Below are 16,522 nucleotides of genomic sequence, written 5' to 3' on the forward strand. Positions count from 1 at the left end.
ACTGCATTCCCTGCGGTTCTGCGACATCACGCGTTTTTTCCGGGACTCTCAATTCAGTCATCTTCCTGCCCAAATCCAAGCTGACCTGGAGCTGGTCCGAAAGGACTCCTTCTACCAGCCAAAGCCCAACCCCAGCTGCCGCCTCTCTGCCCTTTCTGCACTGCTTCGCCGTTACCCGTCTATTCCGAACAACCCTCCGACCTCTCCCAGCCATTTCCTCTCCCGGGAAACCTGGGCGCCCCAGGGCCACCTCTGCAGGGCAGCTCCGAGGGCCTGCTCGGCTCGGCTCGGCTCGGCTCGGCTCCACGCCGCCCACTGCCCCTCCCGTGCTGCGTCCGCCCGCTCCTCCATCCTTCACTAAACTGACCTCTAAACCCAGCTTCGTCTCGAACCGTAACTCTGCCCCTATCCTCGCCGTCACCTCAGGTTATCAACAGCTGAGTCTCGTACTTCTACCCTTTGACTCCCCACATATTGCCTGCAAAATAGTAAGAGTTCAAGGAAATGTCCCTAATAGATTAGATTTTCACGGTAACGGATACTTTTTTTTTTCCTTAACGTAATCATGCATTGCAATGAATAAACACAGAATAAAGTAATGCAGATGCAACCAGACAAATTCAGGCACTGCAACGGCCAGGTAGGAAATACACACAAATTACGATTACAAGGATAGAGAATAAAAACAAAAGTAAAAGAAAACAGTTGATRCCTAAAATCAGTATTAAATATTAATATGGCAGGRTTTCAGGACAGGTGTGATTCATTTTGTATCTTTACAGACTCAGCTTTCTAAAGCCTAGAAAATTAAGGCTTAATCAATCATTGCACATTGGTGGTATCTCATCTGTAAAATAATCAATTAAACTGCAGGAATAGAAGTGGGTTTTTAATTCAAGCTTCTCCAGAAAAGAGATTTGTCTAAAAGAGGTCAATTAAACCTTCCATTCACGTTAATGAAGTTAATCTCTTGTTTTTATTAAAAAAGAAAATCCAGAATTAGAAAAAAATAGTGATGGCCAGCACAGCAAAAGTTTCCATATGAATGCAGCAAAGAACGAAAACATGCAGGTCAGCTTGCTTTCAGCTTGGAGAAACATGCACAAAAAGCCTGCCATCAGCCTGCAATTCATTGAGATGCATCATGTTAAGATGATTCAAAGTGAATTATTTACAGAATTAGTCTAATGAAACACTCTGCTCAGGGGAAGGTAACCAGACATGAATCATTTTCAGCATAAGTTAAAATATTAACTTACAAGAAGCTTGGTTTGTAAAAGGTCTCTGTAGACAGAGCAGTAAAGAGCGAGCGGACCGTGAAAGAAATTATTTCTATTATTTTGTATTTTCCTCAGCAAGTCAGCAGCTCTCCAYTTCCTCCTTCACCACATAACCCTGTTTGGTCTGCATCTTTTCATGTTCTTAACGGTACAGTTATGATCTGAATATATTGCCTKTAAGCATTTAGTCACCAACAGTCATTTAGGTCAGTACATTTGTTTCTTCTGCCCTCCTGAATATTTATAGGTTTAAATGTTTTTTTTTCTCTTTCTTTGGTCCCACTGTAACTCATTTCTTAGCTTCCTATAGCAAAATAACAAATGCCAGGCAAACCACATACTGTGCTACCCATCTGCTTCCTGCTTATGCCTTTCCTGTTAGCCTATGTTTCATCTACTCAGTGGTTTTTAAGTGATCTTCATGGCAAAGCGTCCTGAATATGAAGACTATCTATTCTGCTGAATCAGAAAACAGGAGGAAGAGCATTATTAGTACCAGAGCCACAAACGTGTGGTTTTCTTCCATGCTAAATCCCATCAAGCTTTTTTGTCCTAACACAAAATGCTACAAAAAAAAACTCTGGAAAATTTCCAGGGTGTGACCATCCATCATGTAAGTGATGAACCGACACGGTGCTACGGTGCTACGTACCCWGCAAAAGCATGAATTCACGTGTACTCGCCGTGACATCAATTATATTTAAGTATGAACTGCGCATTTAAGAAAAAGCCCTGATGCAAGTGGCTACAGCCTTGGGCACGGAGGGAAGGAGGAGCCCAGAGGCTGTCACGCACCAGGCGATTCGCCGAGGCCCTCGCTGCGTCCAAGGGGATGGACACCAGAGCAGACTGAATAAGGGAGGACAGGCCAGAGCAAAAACAGAGAGATAAATCAAGTAGCTCTGACTTGATTCAATACCAAAGGGGAAAGCCAACACAGCTCTTCTCGCAGGGCGCAGGGGAGGATTTGATCCGCTCTGTTTTATACGAGGCAAAGTGACAGCAACATGATTAACTCCGCACCATGCGATGACTGCTTCGGGTCCCCTCTGCTGCTTCTGTCTTGGATAGTTCTCCAAGTAACCCGACTACTCAGAGTTAAGTTTATTAGACACATGCAGCATCTCTCAGCAGCTCCTTTGCCTCGACAGCAGGGCTTCATAAATCCATAAAACCCCTTCATTTCTCTCTCTCTCTCTCTTCCCTTGAAGCAAGTCTTTCAGGGATCAATAACTCTCCATCTCTGTATGTGGCTCCTGGAGCACAGCTGGCACATGTGGGTAACCCTCTGTGTGCCCTGGCTTTCTGCAAAACTGAACTTGCAATTTGATTTCTAAGAAATTCATTCTTAAAGGAGTGGCTAAAGGGGACTGTCTGCACAGATTTATCAGTACCAGTACAACTCTAGCAGGGCTTGGTGGAGAACTTTCCCCCCTTTGGAGTGAAAGTGCTTTGTCTTATGTTTTTCCTTGCTTTAAAGATCTGTTTTCACAGCTGACTCCATGGAAACAGCAACTCTATGCTGCTGGAGATGTTTCAGATTCAACGTGCTCAGTTTAAACATGGAAATCTGCATTGCTTAATCGCTAAGCGCTGAAAGTTCAAGCCGAGATCTGAGAGTCAAGCCAGGTCTCTTCTGGCTCATTTGTCATCACCAGTGAAGTTTCTGTGGGTCAAATTTTACACTTAGCRACATCTGTGCAAACCTACTGCTGACAAATGGGCCGGTTCTGACCTCAGTTACGCTGGAGGAAGCGGAGGGACTCTGGCTGCAACTGGGCTGAGCTTTTGATTTGGACGCTTCATTAACGTGCGCAGCATTAACGCAGCTGCTGGATTACCAAAATGGCTAATGGASACGAGATGAAGTGCTTAGAGTTTTCACTCTGAAACAATACGCGTTAGCACCAAACATTCAGTAAGTTTAAACGAAGTTWAAAAAACACTTCTTGCTCTCAAATTTTCATCTGAAGAAAATTATTTTTATTATTAACCTGATCTGTGGGCGAAGAACCCATTTTATCAGCCAAACAGCTGGTAGAGCTGACCTCTCCATCTGGAGAAGCTGGGGTAACAAAAAGGCTCCCCAAATCTCCCTTCTGAGATGCAGCTTCCCTTCATGGCACCAATTCATATTCTATCACACTGAGTCTACTCAAATAGGTTTAACAGAGGCAGAGAAGTCATCGACTGAGGTTAAGCTCAGAGGTGATCTTTGGCATACAACAGTTTTAGCCAGATGACCATAATACATTGGGCAATTGTTCTTCTGTGTTTGAATGCCCTGAAGTTGTCTGATTTATCTGAAAAAATAGCATGCAGGACGGGGAGCTTGCTTCCACATGCTCTGTTGGATTTGGCCTCAGTACTCTGCACAGTCCCCCAAACCACACTGACAAAATTGCAGCCTGTGGGAATCAGCAGTAACACCTACCAAATGTACGGGCCTAACTTCCAAAGGAGTTTAAATGACTCTTTAGGCACCCTGAAATACCCCCTAATCCAAGGCTTTCAGACTATCTAAGGAGATGCACGACAGCTGCAAAAGCAGAGGGCAGGTAGGAAAGAGAGGATTTTCCCCGTGGCTCGGGAAAATTTGTGTACTAAGCGTATAGCTTTTCTTTACTCATTTGTGGAGCTTTAATCAGCTCCCTAAGTCGCAGCCCCTGAACCAGGCTGTCAGCGAGCGCGGCCGTGCAGGGATCGGCGCAGGAAGGGAACAACCGCCGCCGCCGCCACCACCCGCGGCATCATTACCCATCGCCAAGGGAGATGCTCTGGGCGCTAGACCTAATTCTGCACTGCTCAAATGTAGTTTTACCACCGCTGACTTCAAAAGGAGCTGCTCAGTCACAACACTAAAAATATCAGCAAAACGAGGCRCTGTTGCAGCTTGTGGAGAATATTAGGCAAATGCAAAATTCAACACTCTATAATTGTCCTTGACTCAACAGCACCTGCTTGAATTATTGTTATTATGGCAAAGTTACTGAAATTGCTCACATAAACACAACCAGCAATTGTGGATCCTGTGAGCTTTCTGCTACTAAATGTTTTCCTTGCCATTAAATATTTTCCCATTCCAAACACAAATGCCAAGACACAGTGGCAAGCTAAGCATCGGATTAGGTGGAGATCAGCCTTTAGAAAAATAAAGATAATTGTAAATTACTTAGATTGAGAGGAAAAAAAAGTTATGAAAAAGAAGTCAAGAAAGACCAACAGAAAAGATCAGCCAAGCGTAGGTTAAAAACTGAAACAGATTTTTTTTTTTTAATGTATGTGGCTTATTTGTCAAAAATGCTGTTTTAGAGTATCTGCAGTTACTTGTGAATTTGGGCTGAATTCAGCAAACAGAATCAGCTGAGTATTTTCTTCCTTAGAAATGTAGGGACTATTCATAAAACCACTGAGGAAATGGAAAGGGTGATGACATTCCTTTTATGCTGAAAGGCTATGTGGTTATGCAGCTCAGCAAGGAAGCGAGAAACAGGTTAAGATCTCTTCCAAGGTCTTATTCAAAGCAAGGATTTAACAGAGGAACTTCAAAAGGAGTCTTTTCACCACCACCTCCAAATGTTCTGGTATCAGTGTCTCTCACTATCTTCTCAAATAAAATACTGCAGTGTGCACAAAGACCAAGGTTGGGACCCTGGTTATCCACCTGCCACCRGTACAACTGAAGTTATTCTTATGTTCCTTCCCAGATATGTTGGTCCGGATGCTAAACTTGGGAACTGTGAAGTATCCTTCACAYGTGCCAAAGTCAGCAGAAAGGTAAGAAATTTCTGTCTCCAGCAAAACCAGACCCAACTGGCCCTACAAAGCTGGCCAGCAGAAGGTTCAGGACTCAAGTTCTGGTGTCAACCACAGCTGACGGGCACTGAGAGCCCTCTGCACCTTGCAAGACGAGACACCGCCTGCTTACACCTCTGCCTCTGAGCAGCTACCGGAAGAGTTACATAGATGATTCGATCAGTGAACAATAACAATAAATTCAATGAGCGACAGTATTTTACTTACAGGGGAAAACTCTGAATGCTTAGTAAAATATAGCCTGTGCAGACAGAGAAAAGATCTTGAGTTGACACAAGGCTTTGCACATCACTGAAGCTCAAGTAACCGCAAAATCTGGCCCAAAAAACCTTTTACTGTGGTTATGCGCTCGTATTGCAGAGGATTTATTTATACATTTACAAAAAGACATCTTAACACCAACACCCTCAGCTCCACCAAGGAATTATGCTGATTTAACTCTTCTGAGAGGCTTCATCTGAACTTAGCTTAACCGATGCCAAAGAGGAGAACTCATTCCAGTTTTTATAAAGACTGCTGATAACAGTATCAGATGAGAGCCACATCTGCTGCACAAACCAGACCATCCCTATCCTGAAGAGCTTACTGCCCAAACAGACAAGGTAGATAAGCATGGGAAAAAGAGCGTGTGAGCCCCATTTGATCGGATTTCGTTGTCTGCATCTCACAGGGTGCCTGACTTGGTTTTCTAATTTTCAAGCATGAGTCTAACTCTTCTCATACCAAAGGATACATCTGATTCTTTAACTTTGCTGAGGAAAAAAAAAACAAAAAAACAAAAAAAMCAGATCCTTCATTTTATAGCTGCACCTCYCTGAATGAAGCCATCCTCCCTGAGAGAGGAGCCACACAACTCCCTGCAGCGGCGTTGTGCAGTGGTCCCACTGCAAGGTTGGTACGCCGAAGAAAGTGAGGAAGAGGCACCTACATCCAATTTTAATAGAAGGTTTGAAAGCATTTTGAAAGAAGGGGGCCTCTTTTTTTCCGGGAGYAGGTGCTGAGCTTGACGCCTGGCCTGGACACTTCCTGTGGCATGGCTCTGCAGCCTGCCCCAGGACCCTGGGCTTCAACGCTCTTCAGCTGCAGACTCTTCACGTGATCACCGAGACTGGAGATAGGATGGCAGGGAATCAAAGCTTAGCTTCTCCAGGGATCTCTGGGTGAGCGAGAGTAAGCAAGCRGGGCAGGAAAAGCCTGCGGACAAAATATCAAAGTCTCGTTTTCCGAGTTTCATTTCAGTTCCCACTCCCRTGTCGCGAGGGTACTGAAGGGCAAGGGTTACTGGCAAAGGAAGGCAGGGTATAACGCAGAGCAGATGGAAAGACCAGCACGGAGAATTTACCGCAAGGCTCAGCCCTCACTTAACATTCAGTTGGGCTGTTTATGAAGTACCAGTACAGACGTTATTTCCATTTTGGAGTACGTTTCAGCAGGAGTCAAGAGGAAAGCAGGAATATGTTATAAACAAGGCATTTCTTTCAGGATGAAAGGAGACCACCCCAAAAACTGGAGATGTGTGAGTACATCCCCCTCCAGGTCGTGCGTCATGCCGACATTGCTTGATTCCTGGAGAAATCACCTCACCTTGCAGAAGAGACTATTCTTTACAGTGGTTGATACAACCAGGCATGGTGCTTCCAACATTCAGGCTGAGGACAAATCTTCTGGCCTAGGTGAAGATGCCAGGGGAGCAGGTAGGAGCCTCTGCACTGGGCAGTGGTCCCTGCAGAGAGCATACACTGCAAATCTCTTCTGGCGTGAACCGCCCTGCCTGTACTGTATTAACTACATATATATGCCTACATATGTATTAACTTTTAGTGCGTTCTTCAAGATTTCTCTCCTACTGTTTCCTTGGGAAACTACAGATTCAGAGGTATAGATCAGGTCTGACGTCGCGTGGGATTTAAGTCTTATCCTACACATATGCATAACTTTATTCATACTACTGGGTCTTACAGCAGTTAATGAGACTATTCCTATGCTTAAAGCAAAGCAAGTATCAAAGTTCACAGGATCAAGGCTTGATTTTCTTCTCTTAAGACAAGAACTGGCTTAATTTGGAGCTGGTTTACTTGTGAAGTTAATTGTCTTTTTGGAGGTTGCTCTTTGCCCTAGGTTCTGACTGTTTTAAATATTTTCAGAATGCCATTCGTACAGTCACTTTAAAAAGCGCCAATAAAATTAATATTAAAAATTACTTAACGCATAATTCATGTCCTCTAGAAACCATTTTTTCCACTCAGCTGATAAACCAACCAGTCATGCATTTTACATTACTTTCTCATTTTCTGGGAAGTGATGTGCTACTTCAGGAGAATTTTCCGTGTACTTGTGCTTCATTTATAACTCAGACAACGTAGAACTTTAAAACAGACTCTCCAAATGCTGATATAAATCCAACATGATACCTGAGATTTGAAGTACTAGTCCACTTTACTCACAAGGGAGACATACTAACGAATTATAAGAGATTTTATAATCAGGTATGTGAGGAGGACTGAGAAAAGGAAAGAGCAGTAAAGAATGCAATACTACCAAATCTCTCCAACATGGGCCACCTCCCAAAACACTGACACTTACACTGCATTTGCTCCCTGTTATAAAACTGCCCTCTCCGCTCTTTTTCTGTAAAAACGTACAGCCGTATTTCTCTGTTCTTTTTCATCACTACCTGACTGCTATTTTGAAGCATTCAGCTTGCAGCTGGATAAATAATGAACTTCCAAAGTGCCAATGATTAGATGGAACCCCACAAGAAAAAAGAAATAAAACTTGGGGGACAGTTTTGTGCTATTATTTGAAATTCAAAGTACAAACATACATGTTCCAAAAAGCAGCCAAGGTATCTGGCAATTATTGATGCACGTACTAAAGCTAGGGGAAAGAAAAAAAAAATCACAGTCACCGTAATATCTGCCCAGGTACAAGAGCTCTACTTAATCCTTCTGTTTGTTTGGATGTTTTAGTGAGAGAATTTATGGCAGCAAAGCTGCAAAAGCTAGCAGAATACGTACCTCTGGATAAACCTATTTCAAAGCATCCTTGTAATTCATAATTATCTGCCGCTCAGCCCATTCAGCCAGATGATCTGTATCTTGCCGCTTCGCGGGGCTGCGGGAGGATCACGCACCTCGCTCCCTGGGCTCGGCCATCTCAGCGCTGCCAGCGCAGAGGAGCGGCTGCAATTTTCTTTTGAAAACCCAGATTTGAAAGCACGGAGCAAAACTTCAGCTACGCACAGCCCTCAGCTGCGAGTGACCGGAGATGAAAGCACAAGGGGTGCCAGCACCAGACCAAAGCCGACAAGCGGCGCGAGCACTTCGTCCTTGCTCAGAGATCAGGCTGACTCAACTTAGTCAAATTATACTGAAGAGATGAAGTACCTAATAAGGATGGTCTACAAAATGCCACGTAGGAAGTAAAAAAATTCAGTAAAAAACAGATGAAAATCTCTCCAAGTCTCAAAACTCTTTAATGCTTTAAAAATAATCCCATGATTGCATTAYATTGATACTTAATTAAATATGTCTGAGTACATTTATCAATAGCCAGCTTTAAAGCCCCTGGTTAAAATAAGACAAATTGCAGTTATAAAAACATTGGTTTAGACAGCCCGTGTTATGTAATCTGCAACTTATACCACGCTCGGGGAAGACCTCTCCCGTATCTAATGCGAGACGATGTGAACGAGACATAAGCAGACCTTCGAGTCCAGGATCAGCGGAACGGGAGCACCCACTGCCTCTTCCACTGAAATCGGCACCGCGCTCCTCCGGGATTTGGCACGTCCCGCAAGCGCGAGGCCCGCTCCCAGCACCGAGAAGATAACCCAACCCCGGCACGGGTTCACACGGTGGTACTTTGTTTGCAACTTGCAAACAAAACGGGAGGCCCCCCCCTGCGCCCCCCGAAAACTTTAACTTAGGGACTTCTCCGCTGATGGAAAAACCTCACAGAAATCACAAATTAACATCAGTCCTTAATAACGGTCACTTCAGGAAAGCAATGAAACATCAGCTCTCTCATTTTTAAATAGTTTAGCAGAATCTCCTAATGTAGGTTATACTGCAAACGGAATAGCGTAAGGCAGTTGCAAGAGAGCTGAAGAACAGAGACCCAGAGTGGTTTAATCAAGGTTACAAGTTCAACGTAATATAATTAAATTTAACTCCCACCACAGTTAATAGGTCAAAAATAACAAACAACTGGAAAAGACAGAGAAAGCCAATCCAAAAGGTCCTAGAGTCAATAATGGAGTGTTAAAAATATTAAAATCTGGCATATCTTACAGCCAAGAAAACAAGACTATTGGAAGGCTCAAATCTATCWAAGCAAAAGGCTGAACAGCAAGAAAATCAACAAAATATCCAGCTTCAAAGACTTTCCAAGCCAGAAAAAAAAATCTAAATTTAGAAATCTTTTTTTTCCCATTAGTTTCACTAAGATTGGAAAGACTGAAAATAAGATTCAATCAGCAAGGAAGAAAATACACAGGAATCCAAGGACACAATATGATGTGCACCGAATAAAAGGCATAAAAAAGATGATAATGACTTTGCTGGGGTATCTTTTGAGCAATCTTCACCATAAATTGTATTCAGAAGAGGCACACAACATGTTCCTGATGATTACTGCAATGACATTTCAATATGCAAAAGCTGGTCAAAATGCTTCTGCCAGAATGACTTTCTAAAGAAAAAAAACAAAAACCCCTTCTCAGAACCCCTATAAGCCTTTTTGGGGAAATAGGAGATGTTGCCACAGAAAATTCTAATAGTTTTGCTGAGAAAAGAAAAATTATAAAAGCTGTTGTACTACGACTCCAAAATCAACTTTGCAAGAGCACTGAGGAGATGAAGTTTGAGACGCACTTTCCAAAAGACAGCAGCGTGGCAGGTAAACTCCCTTTCCATTTCTGCAAAACTTAATTTTTTGAATAAATCGTTTCCYTCTAAATTTATGCATTTTGACCCAGAGGTGTCCCGTTTTTCAAAGATCACGTTTAATGGGCAGCGATCTTCATTCTTAAGGTCACTGGGTGTCATGACAGAAAGCAATGCCTGGCCAGACATGTCCTCGGGGCCAAACGCCCTGTGCCTCCAAGCCCCGACGAAAGCCTGGGGAAGGAGCCCCATGGCTGCAAGCAAGRCGGCGGCAGGCAAAGACCGAGCAGATGCAGGGACAGCTCCAGCGGTGCCCTTGCGGTGCCAGCTGGCAGGCGCCACGCYGATCTCTGAGACGGGGATCAGCTCCGGACCCGCCGGGCTCCCGGCTACGCGGGGCCGTTCACCAACACGGAGAGCGGTGAGGAGGCAGCAGAAGACGCCCGGCAGCTCCTCAGGGCATGCAGCTCCCTCAGTGCCACTTTGAAGCCATCATGGAAGGAGCCGCAATTTTTACCTCAGATATCCCAAATGAGGCTAARACGGACAGAGGAGATTAAGAGAAATCGAGGCACTTGATACAATTTTCCTTGCTGTCTTTCTGCTGATGCTATATGCCACTTCTTCCAGGGTATGTTAGGCCCTCTTGCAAAAAGCAGGTGATTTACACTGCCAGGAAAGATTGATTTCAGAAGGCTTAGGGCTACGTCCTGAGAACAAAAACCTTTAGTTCYACTTACTAAATGTTAATTTGCATTCTTTCCTACCTTATCTTGAATATTATGATGGCCTACAGATGACCTGTTATTGTTACAAGCTCACACAGAGAAGCAGCTACACATCTCATACCTACAAAATCCAGATATGCTATTTCAGTCCGCAAGATATTTGGTAAGTAGATCTGTTTAATTACCAGTGCTAGATCTTTGCCTTTCTTTATATAACCATAGATGAACAGTCTTACTGATCAAGGTATTTTAATAGTTAGCATAAGCAAGGAAGAAATGCAACCACTTGAGTTCAGGGCAGCAGGAACATTTTTGATTTCACAAGCAGGAAAGCAGTGCCAGAATTAGTCAAACAAGCAATGCTGTGGTTGCTATGTCATCAAAATATTTAGAGTGGATCCCACYAGCAGTGCTTCTGCCTGGCCCGCTACGGCACCACAGGGAGGTGTGGGATCTGATAAACACTTACGCATCTTCAGCCCTCTCCATTTCAACTAAACAAGTTTGAGTCTGTTGGGTATTCTTTCACCAGAGCCCAAAGCCTGCTCAAAGCCCAGACCTTCCTAATCCTTCCACCTTTACAGCTTGTTTCAAAGCCTCAGAGAAACACTGTGTGTCTTGTATGATACGCTGGTCCGCGTGGATTGCCCAAAGATAGGGAGAAAGGGTCTCCTGAGTTACTGCAACTCGATGGGTTGCCATTCATCAGCCGAGCCATGCTGGTTGACGGCATGAGATCCTGGCACCAAGAAGGAAAACTCGTCTTTCAATGATCTTCTTCCAYGTCTGCATGGGCTAAGAGTGTGCGTGTATCCAGCTGGTCTGTCTATATCCCAAATCCAAGCTAGAAAATGCAGCCCAGAGCCTATTGGTGCATGGACTGCTCGTATCAGAGGCACAAAGTGGCACATGAGCCAATCTCCTGGTGTCTGCCCTCGTCTCCAAACTCACATGCAGCATCTCACAGCCATGCTGCTGTTGCCCACACAGGCTCTGCTGAGCCAAAAACGAGGCTTCTGCACACCTTAGCTAACCCTTCCTTTCCACAAGGGCCAAGGTACAAACTGACAACATTTACACTAAAAAATGACCCTCCACTGTGAGCAGTAGCAGTTGCACTCGAGGCAAAGATGTCCGCATGGGGAAGGCAAAGTCAATGAGGGGCAGCAAAGCAAAAGGCAGGGCAGTGGGTGAACGGCTTGGACATGGAGTTGAGCCACCTTGGCTCTGCTCTCACCTTCTTCCCACGCAGCTGCAGGATGTGGCACAGAGACACGCCAGCACTGTGTTCCCCTGCTTGCCCCAAATTACCCAGCTTCTCCCATGTTTGAACACCCTCTGCACACGTCTGTCTGTGCTTTTCCAATCAYCCCTCTGGATGCCTCAACCAAGATGTGACAACTTCTCAAACTGCTCTACCGCGAAAACTGGCTGACAGTGCCGTAAAGCGACCGGATTCCTGGCAGATCCTACAGCCACAACCCACTTGCATTTTGGCCCCATCAGTGCCGTACTCCTGCTCCAGCTGACAACGAGTAGCCCACAGAGCGGCACAGCACGCTCAGGACAGCCTCTCCCACTGCAGCTACTGCGTATCTCGCTGCAGATCGCTGCAATCCTTCATCCTCATCCAGTTAATGGTGCAAATATTTATGTCTGCACACATAAATGAACAGTCTCAAACAGTCGCACCAGAGCRGTCAGAAATGGGCAAGATTAAGCTGTAATTAAATAAGCAAAAGATACCTTTGAGTGTTAACTGTCATGCAGAGAAGCATTAAGCACTAAGGAGATTCAAAAGATGAAAAAGGCAGATAACTTAATTATTAAGCTCTGAGTAAGACTGTAGCTCAGTTAACACGTCCTATTTATTTTGTCTCTCGTTGCTCTGCTTTCACAGTGTAACATTCAAAATCAACATCAACTTGCCAATTAACATACGCTATTCTGCCACGTCAAAAAAAAAGCACTGCTCCATTTTCACCAGTGCTCCAGCCCTGCTGCCCCTGTCGCACGTGGTGCCGATGCATCACCCAGCACAGGAGGAGGTTCACCCACGAACGTCTCCCTGGCAGGGCATTTCACGCACCAGAGCTCTGCTCGTCTTCCCTCCACCAGTTACAACCGCACTGGCTGAGCCCACTACTGCCCCACAGCTCATCACACCCGCTTTTGCTCGCTCTTCGCCTGAGCTCCTGGCCGGTCGAACCCAGCAGCTCTGCTGCTCCCGTGATTGCTTTGTAACCGGTTTCATGCAGCAGGAATAATTTCCTTGGGGGCAAGGTGCTTCTGCACGCAGACACACATGTCTATCCCAGCCTTCACGTTCAGCTTCCGAATGCAACTTTCTCCCTTTTCTTCTAAAACATCGTGCAACTTGGCTGCACCGAGGTCGCAAAAATCCCACTGATTTCATTAAGCTTGATCCAAATTCGCAGCCCCAACCAGYGGAAATTTAAGAACAGCCAGCTTGTGTGCAATGGAAAAAATACCTTTGTGTTTTATGAAGAGACAGCACATTTGGAAGGGAATGATACGCTGAAATCTACAGGCAGAGCAAAGATGATAGATTCCAGAGTCTGCAATTCATTTCCTGCAACTGATTCAAGCACACACATTTCACAGCAAACAAGAAATCTGCAGGCCAGAAAGCTGGAGAATTAAGCCRGTGATGAGATCTTGTAAAAATGCTTCCTCTGAGAACCTAGACAGCCCACTAGGTCAGTAATGAGTACAAATCCTTTCACGTTTAAGCCTTATTTTGAGTTGGACCAAAGTTTGTAATGACGAGAAGTCATCTTCTGATGGATGTGTAAGGAATTCACGGTCTCAGTCAATGCATACTAGATGGTGAGCAGTCCTTTGTAAGAAAGGACAGGGAAGAAATTTGGGGTACACTCGCTTTCTGATACCCATTTCATGAGCTTTGATTTGGTCAGCTTGTGCTCCCATCTGCTCCGAGAGAGAACGTAGGAACATTGTCAGTAACTCTGATTGCTCCCTCCAGTCTGGCTCCTTAAAGGCTTTTTACATTGACGTTAGACAATTCTTGTCATGCCAAACACTCATTAAAACAAAAACATAGCTTATTCCCATTCATAGCTTACTCATGGGCATAAATTTAAGATTAAAATTAAGGCAAAAGAAGTATGTATCTGAGATTAGTGGTATAGACATTTTCATTTCCATTTCTGCCTTCCTGTCTCAAATGCAATCAGCTTTCAGGAAATGGATTTAGTGTCCTCAGCAGCCCACATAGTAACCTCCTCCCCTAAATAATTATGCATGTCTGAAATCTCCATTCAGGAGGGCCTTGATACAGCAAAGAGATTGAATCAAAGCTAACTCTCAAGAGGGGCTATCCGGAGTAATCATTACAGAGGATGCCTTGCTGAAGCCAGCTTGGCAATTACAAGCAAAGTTTAATTTCCTGAACAGCTAATTCCTTTAGCCACAGAAAAATCCTTGATATACCCAAACAAGAAAAAGAACTATTAACCCCCCCAAAAAAAGTATTTTCTTAAAAAACTATGAAAGTTCTTTGAAGATTGATTTTCTGAAGTCAGAAGGAATTGCTTCTTTATTCTTCTTCTTCAACACAAAAAAGAAAAACCTTCTGTTTAACCAGACAAGTACCTGTATCAGGTACCTGAAGACATCTACAGTTTTATTCTTTTTTTCTTCTCAGCTCTGCACATTAGGGATGATGGCGCTGAAATCAATAGGCTTATTTTAGCGTGCATGATGGGAAAAGTAAATTCTCCCATTGATGCTTAATTCACGTGGAAATACAAAACAAGGGCAGCTTCCAGGCATGACTGCAATGGTGGCGTAGCACCACCTTCTCTAAGTAATTGGGGGAGCTGCTGCAGAAGTGCTTTCCTCCATCTCTGCTCTTACAGCTAGGCGGAGGGAAGTCTTGCAGCTCTCACGCAACTGAGAAATGGGGAAAAAAAGAGAGGGGAGTGAGTGCAGCCAGGTACAGCCAGAGGGAAGTTTAACGAGGTCTTCAATGAAATTACCCAGAGGTGGGGATGGAGGCACTGAACTKCCAGAAAATAAGGAAGAGCCAGGAAGGGTGAGAAGCAGCACAGGAACCTGGAGAACAGAGGTGGTGGGTGTGATGGTGCTGAAGAGCTCAGCAGGAGTCTGCGGACCAAGGGCTAAGCTTGCAAAAAGCAGCAGAGGAGCAGGGCAAGGGTGGCAGAACGAACGAGGTGGACATCATGCACGAGCTATAGACATGTGTGAGAGAAATGCTGGCCTCAGCACCAAGAGAGGTGGAAATGGGCCATTGGTAGTAGGGGAGGAATTACCCTTTTTGGCAGCAATTGAGGCTTGGATTTGTTTGTGCTGATCTTGAATGATTATGTTGATCCCAAGGGCCTGGAATCGGATTTAGGTAAACTGAAGCCACTCAAAACAAACAGAACCACCAATTCATCGTCTTGCCTTTGCCAAAAGCACGAAAGGGCTTCACTTCAATCTGCTCCAGAAGCGCTTATTTGTTCTTTCTCCACGCGTCTCTGAGGCATCTGCCTCACAGCCCTTATGAAGCAAAAATGAGCAAAGAAACACAGACGTGTGTTACAAAGATCTCCRGAAGAAATCACCACCTCCCCGCACCCAGGGCTGTGCTCGGCTGGGGAAAGGCACAGCCCATGTACCCCAACCTTACTTCCCAACACACTGTGCTGACCCAGCGCTACCACCTGGTTGATGTGCTCCTTGGCACAGCAGAAGCCCCCATTCCCACCCTGGGCAGGCAGACCCGATCCAACATGTGTGCCGTGGGTCCACCACCCCGAAGAGCCAGCACTTCCAAACACAAATGCTGCATAAAAAAACGCAGCCACCTTGCAGTGCACCCGGCAAAACGCATACGGTCCCATCGACCTTGCTGCTTTTCATCCCCCAAACAGCTCCTGCCGTTCCCGAGCAGCCGAGAGCGAAAGGGTCCCCCTCCAAGCTCACCGCACCTCTACTTGGAGCAGCAGCGACAGAGACTGCCTGCACAGCTTTTCCAAATACGCACTGTTCTCCATGCAGATTTAATTCCCCCCGCCCATCTGCTCCTCTCTCCCTTTCCATCAGGGCTAGCGCAGCAGAGCACAGACCGGCTCTGCAGGCTCACTGCTACTTTAGCAAGTAGCTGCCTGACAGATGCGCAGCAGGGGGATATTTGGCCTCTTCRTATGATTATCTTTTCCTCTCAGAGGAGGATTTAGTTTATTGAGGTTGTTGCTGAGAGACTTCAGCTGACACAAGCCTTTTCCTTGCGAGCTATAACTCAGTGGGTTTTTGTTTTACTTGGGTCACGCAGGACTGCGGGGAATCTTCTCTGTGTCAGTCGGAAAAAGGCACGGAGCTTGAACAAGCCCACGGGTCCAGGGTTTCGAATAAAGTCTATCCTAGCTGTGGAAGCAGCCCCAAACGTACTGGCCTCAGACACGCTCCTGCTTGGCCTCAACGCACCTCCAGCCCGAGGACAGATTAAATAAACATAGATGGTGAAAAGTGGGTGGGAAACAAAAGCATGCAGAGCTGAAGGAATTGCACCCCGCAGATGGGAGGACGGCGTGCCAAGCAGAGACTCTGCAGGACCACGGCCCTGACTCTGCCCTGGGACACAACGGCACTGCAATCCAGAGCAAGATTCAAGCAGGTTATTTTGTYGGTTTGCTTGCTTTCTCCTAGCACAACATTCTCAAGCCTAGGAATTAAAACAACAAATCTGTCTCTTCCCACCACTAATTATAACGGCTTGAAAAATACAGTATTTCATAGCAGGTATGTATACATACATACATAT

The 16,522-nt window shown here is 45.2% G+C and overlaps 1 protein-coding gene across 2 annotated transcripts in view; it reads right to left on the reverse strand.

The window, feature by feature from the left end:
* The window catches only part of PAK5 (p21 (RAC1) activated kinase 5), a 135,273-nt gene that overhangs the window by 84,008 nt on the left and 34,743 nt on the right, over positions 1 to 16,522 (reverse strand). The window contains exon 1 of one of the 2 annotated variants that reach the window (XM_085299177.1): positions 11,948 to 12,000. The exons of the other annotated variant lie outside the window; for it this stretch is intronic. The gene's annotated coding sequence lies outside the window, so the exon portion shown is untranslated. Of the gene's footprint in view, positions 1 to 11,947; positions 12,001 to 16,522 lie in introns of those variants that run through there. 2 annotated transcript variants of the gene reach the window in all.

Source organism: Rhea americana, unplaced genomic scaffold, assembly GCF_003343005.1.
Source record: "Rhea americana isolate MKP2758 unplaced genomic scaffold, rheAme1 scaffold_146, whole genome shotgun sequence".
NCBI lineage: Eukaryota > Metazoa > Chordata > Aves > Rheiformes > Rheidae > Rhea > Rhea americana.